This window comes from Amphiura filiformis, chromosome 10 (genome assembly GCF_039555335.1).
Source record: "Amphiura filiformis chromosome 10, Afil_fr2py, whole genome shotgun sequence".
Taxonomy (NCBI): Eukaryota; Metazoa; Echinodermata; class Ophiuroidea; order Amphilepidida; family Amphiuridae; genus Amphiura; species Amphiura filiformis.
Window position 1 is genome coordinate 60,600,794 of NC_092637.1, and position 17,369 is coordinate 60,618,162.

The following is a 17,369-nucleotide window of genomic DNA, read 5'->3' on the forward strand; positions in this document are numbered from 1 at the left end:
GAAATGTTGAAATAGGGTCAAAATTGCAAATGTGTCCTCGGAATCTAAAAAATAGGGGTGTTTCAGAGTACTATTTTGTCCTTGTTTTGGAGTAAAAAGGGGGTAAAATTTCATGATTTGTCCTTGAAATCGACTGCGAAAGGGGGTAATTTGTACTTGTGGTAACGGTCCTATGTGTCCTCCCTGCCAGGGAGTGACCCCACCGGGACTTTTTCAATTAAAAACATTGCAAATCGGCCCTTATTCAAAGGAGAAATTCACAAAAAGGTCCGGTCCTCTCCTTTTGTAAAAACATTGAAATCAGCAACCAAAGCCATTGGGGGGGTGAGGGGTGCAGGATGTGACCTCAAATAAATGGCAATGTGATAAAGAGTCAACTTTTTATGTTCTCTCAGTCTCAATTTGAAAAAAAAAACCCATTGAAATCAACCGTTTATTAGAAGGAAAAATAACCACAAAAGGTCTACTTTTTATTGGCATGGAGGATGTGTTTTATCCCTGCACCCCCTGGCCGCTACTCCTGATTTCAACCTTACAAAGGATCACATAATAATGTCAGACCTCCTTGAGACTCGGGGGCCCTTTTAAGGGCATTTTTATTTGGACATCCAGACCTTGCTAGATTATTGTTAGTGGGATGGTGCATGGTGGGATATTCTCGCTGGGTTAATTTTTCGTGATTTTATCAATTCTAGACAGTTATACTAAAGTAGTGGGTGTTTTAATTCACCTTTTTCCAAATAATAGGCCCCTATTCACATAAAATATGTGTAAATATTTTTTGGGTTAAAATTTGTACTTTGGATAGAGTGAAGTATTTTGTAGAAACTTTGGATTGAGGATGAGCATTTCTACAGTCTACACATTGGAATCCTGCATGCTTTGATGGACTAGCCTACTTCTCCCAATGGGAGTCATTAATAATAAGATAGCCAACTAGACTTCTGCTGACAGGCAGCCTGTAAATAATTCACCATGCCATTTAATTGTCATCATATTATAAGTAGGCCTTGTTACTCCCTGGGGTCCTATTAGCCTTATTATTGGAGGATGTTCTCTGCTGGCTGGCACTAGGATTTCACCTCAAATGAGGACACAGACAATCACACATTGTACAAAATGATTGTAATTTGTAAAACCTCAGATATTTATGGATATTAAAGGAACATGCATGACAATTTGACAAACTGAAATAATGAAAAGTGTATCCAGAGGGAGGGGGCAGTGGGCAGAACCGTGGGTGTGGGGTCCCTCGGCAGGACTTGTGCCCCCTGGAGCCATTCTGATATTTTAGCAGACTTCCGTTCATACTACCACAGCATTTGCGATGCGTTGCTTTGCGATGCCGATATATCGATTACTTTTTGCCGCGCAACTCAAGGCAACTCTTCGCATTTCCAAGTTAAAAATGTATTTAACTTTATTGCGATATCGCAATGCAGTAGTTTGCAGTACGATGCAGTGCGGCAACGCACCGCATCGCAAAGCAACGCATCGCAAATGCGGTGGTAGTATGAACGGACGTTTAGTGTATTAAAGTAGAGAGGGAGGGGTGGGGAACTTGATTTGAGCCCCGCCCCCTTGAGTGCTTGTGACATCATCACCATACAGTAGACCAATTAGGGAGTAGGGCCTATGTGATATAGCTCTAGAAGATTTAAATATTGGATGTGGATTCAAAGGGGTCTGGCCCAAGTTTTTGAGGAGGAGGCTTTGATGGCTTTATGGTAGGCCTGCTTGACTATGCCCTTATTGTATCCTCCCTTGAGTCCCTTCCAGAGCCACTGGATGGTACAATATAAAGTGCACTGACAGGGAGGACATGAAAACTATGCTAAACTAGGGAGCATAAAATAGTAAACCATACCTTATTCTAAATACTCATGCCTGGATCATGCCACACAAAGACCACTGGTGGTGTCTTAAATAATGATAAGTGATAAACCAAGATGATATCTCTCTCAGATGTCATAGTTCTATAACCTCCATTCAATACTTGTAGCTCAAAATGTGACCTCAAATGGTTGAATATGAGTTTTTGTACCCAACATGTTCAAAGGTCATTTTCTGAATGTAGAAGCATATTGGGGTTAAAGAACTGTGCACAGACAGATGAGAATGTTCAGTGATTAGGCCTATACAAATGATTTCAAGTCAAATCCTTCCTTGTGGTGGCATGATTCTTCCAAAAAGTCAATCTCCCATATCTTGGAGCCACACTCATAGGGGGTGACACATGAGGTCATCAGGGGTCACAGGGCTTGACCTCTGCTTCAGTCTGATAAGGTCCCTTGACAGTTACAAGCTTTTTGGAAAGAAATCAAGTTGAAAAGCATGGGCAATAAGCTGAATGGGTCATTGAGTGTTACCATGGTGATGTAGTTGGTAGGAGAGAATTGAATGTTCTGAGAGAGCCCAGGGGAGAAATTAAACTTGAATGTGTTGGGTTGGTGGAGTGTTCATTTTGTGGTATGGTTTTAGTGATGGAAGGCTGGAAGCTTACAAAAATCGGTTCTTACATTATGCAGACTGGCAGACTGGCAGACTGTGGCAGACTGGCAGACTGTGGCAGACTGGCAGACTGTGGCAGACTGGCAGACTGGATTGTTGCATGTTCATGAAATACTTTCCATCATTATAAAACTGTAATTTTTTACAACAGTTGCTGTGTAAACAGGTACATCCCAATGTCATACTTAATAATTTTATGTATTCAATTCAATTCAATTATTTAACAAAATACCCCTATTGTATTGAGCAATATATTTGGGTTGACCCTCATGCTAGGAATTCATCCTCTTGTGTTCCTAGTATTATAATGGATAATACACGTAGTGTCACTAGAATCCGCAACATGCTCATCTATCAGGGGCACAGTTCTTTAACCCCAATACATTTGTACATTCATTGAATGACCTTTCAAAATATGGGGATAAAAACTCATACTCTGCAACTTAGGTCAAATTTTGCACTATGATTGTTTAATTCAGGTTATTGGGCTATGCCATTGGGATGCGGTCATTGTGGTCCATAGTGTGTGAGATTTATGATAAATAGGATGGAAAGTGGTTGTCAAATCTTAATAGTGTTAGTGACCCTATCACCCTACAGACTTTTTATTCGATGTAAAATATTTGATGTAACATATCTACCGTATTTTTTTAAATCTATTCCCATTCTATTTTCAGTATTTAAATGTTTAGGGGCTGTGCAATAATTATGAGCCGCCCAGTGTGTGTGTGTTGGGGCCGGGGGGTAAATTTCGAAACGGCTCGCCAACAAAATGCTTCCCCCCCCACTCGGCCCGCCAACATTTTTTTGCCTCCCCCCTTGCACATCCCAATTTACAAACCTTAAATGGTCTTGATAAATGTTGCGGCGCAGCGTTAGCAGGAAAATTTGCATATTAAAGCGTTTCAGTACCGTGCCGTTTTCCTAAGCCTTTTAGCACGTTTTATTCAAAAGGCGCCCCAGGAATGTGTGCCAAAAATCGCTTGCCCCCCTCTCGGCTTGCCAAACATTGCTTTCCCCCCCTTTCGGCTCGCCAAAAATTTCCCCCCTGAATTTTACCCTCACCCAGGGCTCATAATTATTGCACGAATGTTTGATGACATAAAAACAATAATATATTTTTACCAGATATTATACGTAACATATATCTATTTTACGTCAGACATTTGTTGTAGCTTGTTGTCTTGCTTTCCTTCACACCAATTTTTTTAAACCTGCAACAATCTGTGGCAATTTGAGCCTGTATGACCCTAACATGACCTTGATAATTTTTGTCCACCATTAGGGGTAGTTTTAACCTGACATTACTACCACTAGTATACCAAATGGTATATTTTGATACTAGTCTCATATTCTAACCCAGTCTGCCAGTCTGCCCCAGTCTGCCAGTCTGCCCCAGTCTGCCAGTCTGCCCCAGTCTGCCAGTCTGCATAATGTAAGAACTGTACAAAAATCAACATTAGCTGGGTACTGGATTCTAGACAAGCTATAGGCTAATACTTGGGTGCATGAGTTTCTCTTTGCTTTGACCATGTAGACAGATGCATATGGGCAGCCCATATGCAGGATTATTTTTGCAGGGGGGTGCTGATTTTGAAAAAAGTGGATGACCTTTTTTTTTAAGGGGGGCAATTTTGTGGAATGTGGTCTTTCTTCCAAAAATTTCGATCTTTTTTGACCAAAAAAACATTAAAAAAACCTTGCAAATTGGGATTTTGGGACTTCTTTGGGACCTTTGCAAATTTGGGGGGTGTACAGCCCTCTGAACTCACACCTTCGGTGCAGACCCCATCTCACCCGAGCATCCCTCGGGTGAGATTCTGACAGAAAAACCCTCATTGGCTGTAGCATTTTAAAACACTAAGTCATTTATTTAAAAAACAGTAGTTAAATTCTGCACAGTAGTCAGAGAACTTTTGCTTTCAGAATCTATATTATCATGAAAACTTATGTTCACTATTTAGGTGGAGCAGATCTCTTATAAGAGATCTGCTGCACCTAAATAATCTTAATTGTATAGGACTTAATACATATTATTGACATTTCCCCTCACAAAGCTTAGTGATATTATGATGACAGAAAGCCTCCCACAGCCAAAACATTGATGTCCAAATCTTGATCCAGCTTTTGAAGGAAAAAAAAAGGATATTTTTGTGCCGCTGGTTGGTCATTCATGCAAACCAGTATTAGCAACCTCTGTTATTGTTGTTTTATCCATGGAGGAATGAAGGCCAGGCCCAAAATGCTTTATTTTTTAAGTAGTTTTTCTTGCACAAAAAAAATTAAAATCAAAAGAGCTAAACAGTCCACTGTTTAACTTTTAGGAACTTGTGTGACTTTTATCGATCTCACTTTAAAAAAAAAAGCGCAGTGATTTATAGTGCTCTACACACAGGCACAATGCCTAGACATTGATCCACAAGCCTCAGCACACTTTACAGTGCCAAGCAATAACTTTTAAAGTGTAAGTAAACTTAGATTTGACTCTAAATCTCTAATTGTTGATCCACAGTTCCACACTCAGACACTTAAAACTATAATTGGAATCCCTATAGATTTGACCCATCTCAGTTCTAGGTCATCAAGTTTAATGAATAAAATATATCACAATGGAGGGACAAATATTGCTTTGTAATCAAAACTTCATAATTGTCCAAAAAAAAAAAAAAATGGGTAAAAATTAAGAAACGACCCAAGAAACTGATATAGAATTCCTTTGATAATCTTTTACAATTGCTTTGTTCTTTTAAGGGTGTTTCAATTAGACACGGCGTGTCGGCACACCGAAAGCACTATAGGATCTCAAACATGACAATCTCTAGGACACACAGTTCCTTAACTCCAGTATGCATCTACACTCAAAGAATGACCTTTGGATGTGGTGGGTACAAAAACTCATGTCCAACAACTTAAGGTCAAAATTTGAGCTTTGCTTGTTGAATGTAGGTCTCTGAACTATGTCATTTGAATGATGTCATTAGGGCTGGTGAGGCTGAAGGGACGGTTCTCTTGTTAGAGAGCTCACTGCCAATATATTATTTACACTGGTGTATTGTTTGTGGTGATATCAGTTTCATCTGCACGGTGGTTATAAGCTTATTGGTTGCATTCAGGACCATTACTTGACTCGTTTACTCTTTTCTTTAAATTATAGAAGTTTGGGTTTGAATCTCAGCTAACATTTTCTGTGGTGCAGGCCTATTATACATATTCTGTGAAATTTGAAATTTGATTAAAAGCTAAAATAAATGTACATGTAGGAGGAAACCCCCCAAAAGCCCACATATTCAAAAAGAACTGTGGCCTGATAGATGAGATTACCCAAAGCACTCATCAGAGCCAAGTTGCAGTGGCTTTGCCATGTGGGTGGAGGGCAGCTGCTCCCCCTGTGAGAAGTCTTTCCCCCTCTTGTCCCCTGTGAGATGCTAACAGCCCTGATATGTAAGGTTTTTAGCCTTTTTTATATTTTTGTTCTTTTTAGCCCATTTTTGTCAATGTGTGTCCCCCCTTAAAAGTTGGCTTGCCCTCTCTTTGCACACCCTCAGAAAAAGTGCTGGCTACGCTACTGCCAAGTTGAAGGTTGAGCACATTTGGCAAAGGTAGTCCTTCTGAGTGGGACTTGGTTTGTACATTGATTTATCACTGTAGGGTATGTGGTTATTGTGTACTTGGGTGATTGGTATTTGGTTGATGCTGCAGCAGTGGTGGAAGTTTGTATGGTGTATCTCCCTTATTCCCTTTTAGGCATACTTCAGACCAAAAGTAACATTATTTGTGCCATTTAAAAAGTTTGCCCCGAAAAGTTTGCCTTGTACACCAGTTGTAATATGCACCTTAGTAACTGAGGGTGCATGGTGATAGGCTTATCATGCATACATGTAGCCACCAGTCAGAAACTAAGTGGTGTGTCACGGGGGAGGGGGTTGAGGGGGGACAAAACCAGTCAGAACTCTTGCCCCCCTGTTGCCCCTCCAGTAAAAACTGATTTTGCCCCCCTGAACCTGAAGTTCACTTTGTCCCCCAACTCCTCCCCAATGCCCCCCCCCCGAAAAAAATTCCTGGCACCGCCACTGCAGCAACGGGCAACTGTGCCTCACTAGCACTCAAATTTGTGGGGCCATTTAATGTATTTGAATGCTCACCTTCAACAATGTTGAGTGCTGAACATACTGAATGCCCGGGGGGGTACTCAAGTTTGGTTTTGGTAGGGACGTGCCGCTGAGATTTTGGAAGTAGACCCATAAATATACCAATTTTTCAAGAAATTTGGACCCATTGATATACCAAAAGTCAAAATTTTCGGCCGAATTTACCCCAAATTGTCTTAGTTTTTACAAATTTTCCCAAAATTTTGGGAAAATTGTGAAAATTTTGGCTAGATTAAGGAAAAATTGGGCTGTTTTCCGAAAAATTTGAGAAAATTTTGAAAAAGGACCCATTCATATACCAAAATAGGCTTTGAAAAAGGGGTCATTGATATACCAGAAGGCTGAAAATGCTACCCATGTTTATGCACGTCCCGTATGGTCATTTGTACTGAGTACCCCGGGACTGAATGGAGTGGCAGATGATAGTGCTAGCTACCGAATATTACTTGCATAAAATCTTCAACTATAATTTTATTATTTCCCACTATTCACATGCATCAAGTGTTCAACCAAATTATACACAAGATTGTAGATACAAAGTTCACAAGTGCAGCTGAAAAGGTCCATGGCAGAAGGACTACAGTAACAAGATCCACAAAGCATGCAATATGCCTTCCTTATATTAATACCTTACACCAGCCTGCAGAATTCAGCATACTTAACTTAACCAATTCTACCACAGCAGGACTACACATTAAACAAGAATTAGAGAAAGGCTTCTTGCTACAATTCTTCCAAATTCATGGAGTACGATCGAGAATCAAAATTAATTCTCCTCAAATATTGCCCAGCTTCTCTGCATGTAGCAGTTTATCAGTTGATTCTGAGTATCTGTGCTTAATATTCTCATCAAATGAAATTGTGAGAAATAATTCCCTCAAAATATTGAATTGAGCCCCTAGGCCTGTTTATCATGGCCTTCAAAATATTGTGACATATCAACCCGGTGGGGTCACACAACTTGCAATACTGACCGCACGATCGTTACCAAAATCAAGGAAAAAGGGGTCATTTTTAGGGCATGTCCACGGACAAAATTGTCCGTGAAATTGGAAAAATAGGGGTGTTTTATTGCACAAATGTCTGCGAAATTGAAAAAAAGGGGTTCTTATTATTTTCTCCTGATCCTGTGGCCAGATAAAAAAATCACAGGAATAAATTTGGTTTCCTACTTTGTACTCATCCCGTGATCAATATTGTTCTTGGTTCTGATTTATATGCAAGGGGTACACTTGAATTCTGTGATGCCCTTGTTAATTACTGAAAAAAAAACATTCATCTACTATCTACTATCTACTAAAATAATAAGCGGTCTCTGTCTGTCTATCTGTCTGTCTGTCCGGCTATCGTTCCGCCCGTGCTGCGACGCATCGATCCGATATTTGGGACATGGGTAGGTGCGGAAAAGCATGTTGACCGTGTGGTTTTGAAGGTCATCGGAGGTCAAGGTCAAAGGTCAAATTTTCAAACTTTGTCCGATCGGGCCCAAATTTGGTGGGTGGGACCCTTGATACAAGGGGAATATAGGGGCGAAATAAAATCGAGGTCAACCGAGGGCAAAGGTCATTACGGAGGGGTCAAATTTCAAACTTTGTCCGATAGGGCTCAAACTTGGTAGGTGGAATCCTTTATATGAGGGGAGCATGAAAAACATTATATGGAGGTCATCCGAGGTCAAAGGTCATGGATTTCAAACTTTGTCCTATCGGGCTCAAACTTGGTGGGTGGCATCCTCGATACAAGGGGAATATATATGCGCAAACAAAATTGAGGTCAGCCAGTGCTCTCACAGCATCAGGGCTCTCACAGCTGCAGGTGCACTAGTCTATACTAATAAAATAATGAGCTCTGTCTGTCTGTCTATCCGGCTATGCGTTTCGCGGCTTCGACGCATCGTTCGATATTTCGGATATAGATAGGTATCGGGCATTCCACGTTTATGGGGTGGTTTGAAAGGTCATCGGAGGTCAAGGTCAAAGGTCAAATTTTTCAACTTTGTCCGATCGGGCCCAAATTTGGTGGGTGGGATCCTTGATACAAGGGGAATATAATGCGTGAAATAAAATCGAGGTCAACCGAGGTCAAAGGTCATTACGGAGGGGTCAAATTTCAAACTTTGTCCGATCGGGCTCAAAATTGGTGGGTGGAATCCTTGATACGAGGGCATTACATGCCCGAAATAAAATCAAGGTCAACCTAGGTCAAAGGTCATTACGGAGGGGTCAAATTTCAAACTTTGTCCGATCAGGCTCAAACTTGGTGGGTGGAATCCTTGATACGAGGGGAATATATGCCCGAAATAAAATTGAGGTCAAGCGAGGTCAAAGGTCATTACGCAGGGGTCAAATTTCAAACTTTGTCCAATCGGGCTCAAACTTGGTGGGTGGAATCCTTGATACGAGGGGAATACATGCCCGAGATACAATTGAGGTCAACCGAGGTCAAAGGTCATATCACTATCTGATGCTGGTGGTGCTCTCACGTACAGCTACAGTGCCCTCACAGCTGCAGGTACTCTAGTAGGCCTAAAAATCCCTTCCTTGAAATGTTGAAATAGGGTCAAAATTGCAAATGTGTCCTCGGAATCTATAAAAAATAGGGATGTTTCAGAGTACCATTTTGTCCTTGTTTTGGAGTAAAAAAGGGGGTAAAATTTCATGATTTGTCCTTGAAGTCGACTGCGAAAGGGGGTAATTTGTACTTGTGGTAACGGTCCTATGCGTCCCCCCTGCCAGGGAGTGACCCCACCGGGCATATCAAGAACTGCTAAACCATTGCTAGACCTGATGCTAATCATTTCAATGTGTTTTTATGCAAATATTTTGAAATTTTTCACTAAAAATGGGAAAAATTTGTTAATTTTGTAACTAAATGTCTGCAAAAAATGGATCCATCATTTTCATCTGCAAACAGATGGTTATTCGGTAGCTAAGGTTACGCACCCTCCAGGTGCAGCAGGCACTTCGGTATAAACTCCTCTTTCATTCTTTGCCATGTCTTTTATAGAAGGATAAGTTTCTAGGATTTCACACAGACTCATTATTATGGCACAGTTCTTTCACCCCAATATGCTGGTACAGACATAAAATGACCTCTGGATGTTTTGGGTACAAAAACTCATACTCCACAACTACGGGTCAAATGTTGAGCTGAGTGTGGAATAGGGGTTTACTGAAGTCATCGACTGGGAGTGAGACACTTTTTGCTGGCAGTGTAGGCATCAATTGCTGGCTCACATTAGCATTTTGATTTGACAATTTAGCCTGCATGCACTTGAAGAAAATTGAACTTGGGTTTTCTTCAGGTGATATGGGGTCTGTGGCTTATGTAAACAATGGAAGTGAGGCACAGGGAGTTTAACTTATAGGTTGTACTTTTAGTTGAATGGAAGATACATGCCTGTGACAATTAGGCCAAAAACAATTATGTTTGGTTGCCCTCAGAGACCGATCCAAAAATTAGAAATCTTGGGTCGTTTTTTTTTTCAATCACTTTTACAGTATCAAGGACATTTTATATTTGTAATTCATTTATTTTATTTATTAAATGCATATTTGATTAAAAACAAGAAGTATTTCCATTTAAATTCAGTCCAAAAAACACATTTTTTTAAAATCGTAAAATGATCAAGCATTCGTCAATACTAGCATTTTCAAAATGGAGGATGAACCCATGGGAAAAAAAAAGGATCGACCTACCGATCCTTAAGGCCTAATTATGATGAGCATCATCTAGCAGCAGGGATGTATTTAAGAGGGGTGGAAGCTGCCCCCCCCACACACAAGTCTTGCTCCCCTCTTGTCCATCCTATGGGATGCTTGTCGCCTTGAGTTTTACTTTTTGTACTTTTTTAGATCAGTTTTGACCTGCCCTTTAAAGTGTCTTTCCCCCTTTGCCCGCATCTCTGAAAAAGTATGGTGGTATGAGCAGGGCTGTAGCTAGACCAAGTTGAGAGCGGGCTAATTTCACTATCAAATTAGAGTGCTGGCTCGGGGCACAATCTTTTTAGTGAACATGAGGGATCAGGGAATAGGATAGGATACCCCCCAAGAATTTTTTGGTTTTTTACTCTTTTTATGATGAATAAATCTTTTTTTTTTAATTTTTAATTTTTAGTCCCGACACCTAGCCGTGCCAGCTACCCCCGACCGGCAAAGACCGGCGTGGCTACAACCCTGGGTATGAGCGAATATGTTCATGACAATGCACCCCCTTAACAAGTTTTATCATACTCCTTGGGTCATTTTTTTAAAGAGCAACAAGAAAGAAACAAGTATTTGCTGCTTTCCTGGAAAAGGCATCAAATTAATTTTGTTATAGGCCCATACCGTAAAATTCCGTCTACAAGCATATATATGCCTCTAAACGAGGTTTTTTTGACACAAGAGACAAGAGGCAGACACTCTCAACAAAAACTTTATTTAGAGTTTGAACAACTATATTACTGATAAACAGGGTTCGCAGGTTTTTGCCGCAGGTGGAAAAAACCGTGGTTTAAACCGCGGTTTTAACCGCTTGGCAAAAACAGTTTTTGCCAGTTTTTGCCGGCAAAAATGGCAAAAACTAAAAAAGTGATTTATAGTTCAGTTTTTTCATCTCAAAACAAATTATTAAGTTACAAAAATAATTTCCTGAGTGTAACAAGGCCAGATTTTGTAATTATAAGTAACTTATTAAGAAATTAAAGGCATGCGTTTTCATTGCTCAAGTGCATAAAACCAAAATGTATCATATTTCAAATTCAAAACTTTTTCATTTTAAGGACTTGATGAGACAAAAAATATGTTTAATGATCCATTAAAAGTTTTGTGTTACTGTTTATGAGCTTTCTGTGTTACTTTTTAATATTTGAGTGACTGTATGTGAGTTTTTGCCAGTTTTTGCCATTTTTGCCAGTTTAAACCAGGCAAAAACTGGCAAAAACAGGTTTTTGCCAGTTTCTGCCACTTTCTCGGCAAAAACTGAACCCTGCTGATAAAGGCGGCTGTACAAACATGTATATTTGTAAGACCAATCTATTGCAATGTTTTTGAGAAGGGTATTGGCCTTTCATATCTTTCGTTAAAAAAAACCTCGTTTAGAGGCATATATGCTTCTAGGCGAATTCTACGGTATCTTTAAAAAATTTCTTTAAAATAAAATAATCATGGTGAAAATCTGGGTAGGAAATGGGTGGGTAGGAAATAAAGTTGCCTTTCAAATTTCATATTATCTGCAAGGTGTCCTTTCACTATTTTTTGGTAAGACCAAACATATCACATGACCCCTTTTTATAAGGCAATTTTGATATGGATCTTTTTTTTTTTTTTCAAAATGTTCTTAATTTTCTTTGGAAAATAGCCAAATTTTGCTTCACTGTATTAAAAATGTTTGAATTTTGGTGTTAAATTTTTGGATATCAATGGGTTGAATTTTTTTGAATAATTGGTTTAGTGAATGGTCCATGGACTTCATATCAGCAGCACCTCATGACCCCCCCAGCTTTTGTTCCTTTACTATGTACTGCATACAGTCTGGAGTTTCCAATTTGGAAACTCCAGACTTGCTTTGCACAAAATGAAAAAAAATTAAATTACATCTAGTTACAAGATACTCTGATCCTAAATGGGATGGGATTATACAACATTTAGAACTGAAAAACATTCTGACTCCCTATCCTGGCTTCTGTAGTCAGACCATATGGAACTGTTTTTATCAACTGGCTAAATACTGGGCAAAATGACAAAAATGAAACAAAAAAGTGTCCCTCTTACAAAAAATGAAAGAGAAAATCTGGAGGACTAAGGCAAAATTCACCCCATTGTCACATAAAGCCCTTTTCACCCCGATCATGGGAGTATTATTTATAATACCATTTTTTTTGCGTGCACACATTTGTCCCAATAAACCCTTTTTTGGAAGCTTGAAGACACGTACAGTCTCTCTCTGGTATAATATGTGTTGTACATGTATTATGCAACTGCAATTTATTTTGTCTGAGCCCCCGAAAAGCTCAGAAAGCTGGCTATGCCCCTGATGAAAAATTATCTCACATAATAAAACAGATACTCATGTATATGATAATATTAATAGTACACTACATGTATTTTAAAAAGAAGGTCCTCGCTCATTGGACCAATTTCTCTATGAGCCAGAGGGGACATTTCCATCATAAACTGCATATGAAAGATTTAGCAAATTTGTCTATTATAATAGCCTTAATATTTTTATATGCGATCTCAAAGGGTGTTTAAAATTGTACTTAGCAGATATCAATATTTAAGTGTGATAATTCTTTTGAGGTGGTGGTTTTGCTGCTAGGTGTCTCTCTGTACAGAACGAGAAGAAGACAAAATATTATTAGGTGTTATTAATTGTATTTGAATATTTGATAAATATGTTTTGTGGTAAGTAATGGGTTTTGATGGGAATAATTTAGGTTGTGCGCCATGAATTGGGGGCCAAATGCGTTACATACTAAAAAATTGAACAATTTACATGTTTTTGTACTTAAACTGATCTAATTCACAAACTGTTCATCAAAACCCTATAAAATTATATATCACTGTAAAGCTTAGGGTGGATAAGTTGAATTTTGGTTCAAAAAGTATACTATTTTGTTCCTCTCTTATTTACTAACATAAACACCTGTTCTGCTAAAACCTTTTTAGATGTGCTAATAACATTGTAGGCTTTCAAAAAAAGCAAACTTGTACAGATGAGTTATGTTGCCTAACTGAGATACAGGGTGTTCAAAAGTCGTACATAATTTTTATGATTTTTATTACATTTTCAATCACAACTTTTTTCCTTCATGCCTCACACAAAAACCAGTGGCATATTTGAATTCCTCATCAAATTTCCATCCAAAAAATGTAAACTTTTACAGCAGTGGAGTAACTCCTTCAAGAAATATGACCTTCAGAACATTTCGGAGCATAAATGAATAGTTAACACAGTAACGTATAGGAAAAGCCTAGAACCCATGACACAGAATGCAGCACACTTACAACAAATTAACCTAGCTTGGAGTAAAACTGGTCAAATTGTAAACTAGACATCAATACCAAAACAATGGTACATAATCCATCTCAATACCTTGCTGGGTTACAAAGTTGCAGTAAAAAATAAATTCGGGAGGCATGAAAAATCAATATTCCCTATACTTTAACACATGCCTCAACCATAGGCACCTCAACCGTAGGCACCTCCACCCCTGACTCTGCATCGTTTGAATTGCAATATCTCAAAAAGTATATACAGTGTGAAGTTTTTACTTTCCACAATTTTAGCTAGATAAATTAGCAACAAAATGAGACCAAAACTAGCTCAGTACCCCTCTCCATTCTTGAGATCTGGGACAAAAAGGTCCCGAATAAAATGAAAAAATGTAACGCCTCCACCTTTTCCTATACCCCAATTCATGACGCACGACTTTAACATTCTGCTTGTGGGGAAAAAAGTATTATTAATATTTGCTTTTGGAGAAAAAATAGTTCAATTGACTATCATCAGTGCATGCATGTACTCAAGTGCAACTTGAAGTTCAAGCTAAAAATACACACACCCTCCTGCATATAAATATACTGTACACACACCCCCACCCCCTGTGTGTGTTCACTCCCAACCGCGGACATTGTGTATTGCTATCCAAACATCCATCCCCACACCTTTCTTTTCAGTCAACCGAGGACACATTCTGACATCATTTACACCAGAAGTTGTCCCATTGACATTGTCAGCAATTTCATTAACAGTGGCGTATATTTCTTTTTTAACATTGGGGGGAGGGGATGGAGTTGGGAAAAATTCTTGAAGTTTAGTCAATCCAGCACCTTTTGGGGATAGAATAAGGTTATAGTACAATGTGCGTGAAGCGCGCGAAAAAATTTGCTATTTTGAAGCTAATGAGATATGGTGTACTAAAGCAGAATAAATGTGCGTGAAGCGCACGGAAATGTGCACTTGTTGGGGCTAAAATGGGCAAATATGAGGTTAATTTGGTCAGAAACCCATTATCAGGCATCAACATTGGGGGGATGATTGCATGGACCATCCCCCCGGCAAAATATTGGGGGGGATTAATGCCCCCCGGATCTACGCCTATGTTGATTAAAACAACAAGATAGGAACAGAATGATCATAAAAGCGGAGATGCAGACCCCACATGCTTTTAAACCATCGCAGCATCTCGTGATGAAATTAAAATGTACTTTATAATTTCATCCTGCAATGCTGTGATGTTTTAAAAGCATCGCATCATGCTGCGATGTGGAGTTTAAATCAAACTTAACACACTCACTCCTGATCAAGTCCCCATTTCATACACACAATGATATAATGTAACTGCCTGGTGAATCATGCAGCCCATACATGTCAATACATATCACTTAATGCCATGTTGAATCAGACAAATTATTGTATCCCTCCAAGCTATGTTTTTCTTCTCTTTTGTTAATACAAATGTACAAAGTCTTATCAAATGCAATCAGTTTCCATATCAACTGTCAATATGGGGGATTATTATTATTCCAAATGCAGAGTTTTGGGAAAATGTATATGTCATGTGAAATGATTGAAATTTGCTAGTTGTTGAGCAAAAATACAGAATGCATATGATAACCATCTGCTTAGAATCTTAAAATTTTTGCACAATCCTACTATTGGTGGAAAATAAAGTCACTTTAAAAAAAATGTAAGTATTATGAGAATAAACACTATATAAATATTGTACTTTTTAAAAAATCTTTAACATCTGTGTTGATCTTTTCGGCCAAATTTAACACAAATATCAGAGTTTTTACAACTTAAAATTTACAAATGCGACCCATGTTTGCGGCACATCATGGTCATTTATACCGAGTATCCCTTCCTGGATTTTTTGCTAATGACCCAAAATCAATGTTAATGATATTTATTAGACTAATTCCCCTTGATCGCATCACATGTTTGTATTTAATGCACAGTGTGGGAATTTTGACAGGGAATTTTATACTTCTTTATTAAAACTTTTTCTATTAGCAGCAAAATTTGTGTTCTGATGTTCATTATGTCAACATAAGGTGGCAAGTTTTCCGTTTTCCATTCTTCATACACATTTTTCTCAAAAGATAACTATACACTGCACTGGTAACAAAAGTTATGTATATTATAGGGGCAAGGAATCCAATTACTTCACTAAAATTTCAGTGATTTTAAGACAAGTGGTTCATTATGTGTTAAGAAATGAGGTACATTCTAGCGGTACCTCTTTTCTTATCATAAATACGTACCGCTTGTCTTCTTGAGTCACTGAAATTCCAGTGTAGTAACTGGATTCCGTGCCCCTATGATATCATAACTTTTGTTACCAGTGTGTTATTAGTTTTGGAGAAATATGCAAAAATAGTCATGGGGTGTTGTACCACCTTAAATTCTAAAATTTACCAATTCTAGTGAATTTTGATGACATCAAAAACTGGCTGTAAAGTGAGGTATTGTCAATTTTTGCAAAAAATGACTTAGCCAGTATGACATTGGGCTACTCCAGTTGAGATCCATACCCCTATACATATCTTAATCTCTGACACAAGGAGTGTGAATTTCAAATGGGATGTGACTCCATTTGAAATTCACACTCCCTGTATCGGAGATTAAGCTCATGTCTTCCATAGGGGGTGTATGGATTTTAACTGCAATAGCACATTAATTGATAACCTCACAAATTTGCCACAAAAGAAACTTTCTTCAAAAATAATTAACAAGGGCAATATAAGCTCACCTAAATGCAGTAAAAAAGAAAAATAATTATCCATCATTATCTGTCATTTTCCCAAATTTGAATCCAATCATCATATCGTGCATTAATCATACTGACAGATGAAGAAGAGTATAAAAGTCGCTGTAATATTCTCAAATTACAATCTGCCCTCTCATCATATCCCGAGTGCGGCATTTTGATTTAGAGTCGTTGAGGGGCATGATCCGTAGTGTAATTGATACCTCATCATTTTATTCATCAGAGGAACAAGGGTGTACAAAGATGAGACTTCTTCTGTTAGCAGCAGAATTTTGACATTTTTGATGGTACATTAATGTTCATGTACTTTCTTATGTTGCTTGTATGCAGGGATGTTAAGTTTTTCGTTTTTTAATGATTGTATGTTCTTTTTTTTACCGCTTTTTTTCCCGGAATTGGATGATGATATTTCGTCATAAAAAGAGAGCAACAAAATTTGTTGGAGGGGGGGGGGAAGGTGATACCCTCATAACCTATTCTCTAACCCTTGCATTTGTTAAAAAGGTTCGAGCAACCGTGGTGAGGGGGGGGGCTGAATGGTTGAATGTACCAAAATAGGCTAATTAACCGGGCGCTGAAGTCCCCTAAGCCACTCCTAGGCAAGCCACTGTACAGTTTTGAACTAGCGACCCATTACCCCTGATATAAACTTATTCAAATATGAAATATTCATCCTTTAAAAATTCATACTTTTAGTATTCCTGCACTCTTATGACTTTTAGTATTCCTGCACTCTGATGAGTTGAAAAGTGATACTCCTTGAGACAATTGAGGGCATCAGCAATTAGCTATTTTGGATGAAAGATATTTCCCATCTTTTGAGATGATTTTTTCATCAGATGATCACTTGTGTTGTTTTCTGTATGATTTGATGACAAGTCAATGACTCATGCCAGGGGGGGTTGGATGGGTAAAAAGTAAAGAGATGCATAAATTCAAAATTAAGGAGTATG

At 38.6% G+C, this 17,369-nt stretch overlaps 1 protein-coding gene across 1 annotated transcript in view; it reads left to right on the forward strand.

Annotated features, from left to right (window-relative positions):
- The window catches only part of LOC140163102 (reversion-inducing cysteine-rich protein with Kazal motifs-like), an 80,689-nt gene that overhangs the window by 17,390 nt on the left and 45,930 nt on the right, over positions 1-17,369 (forward strand).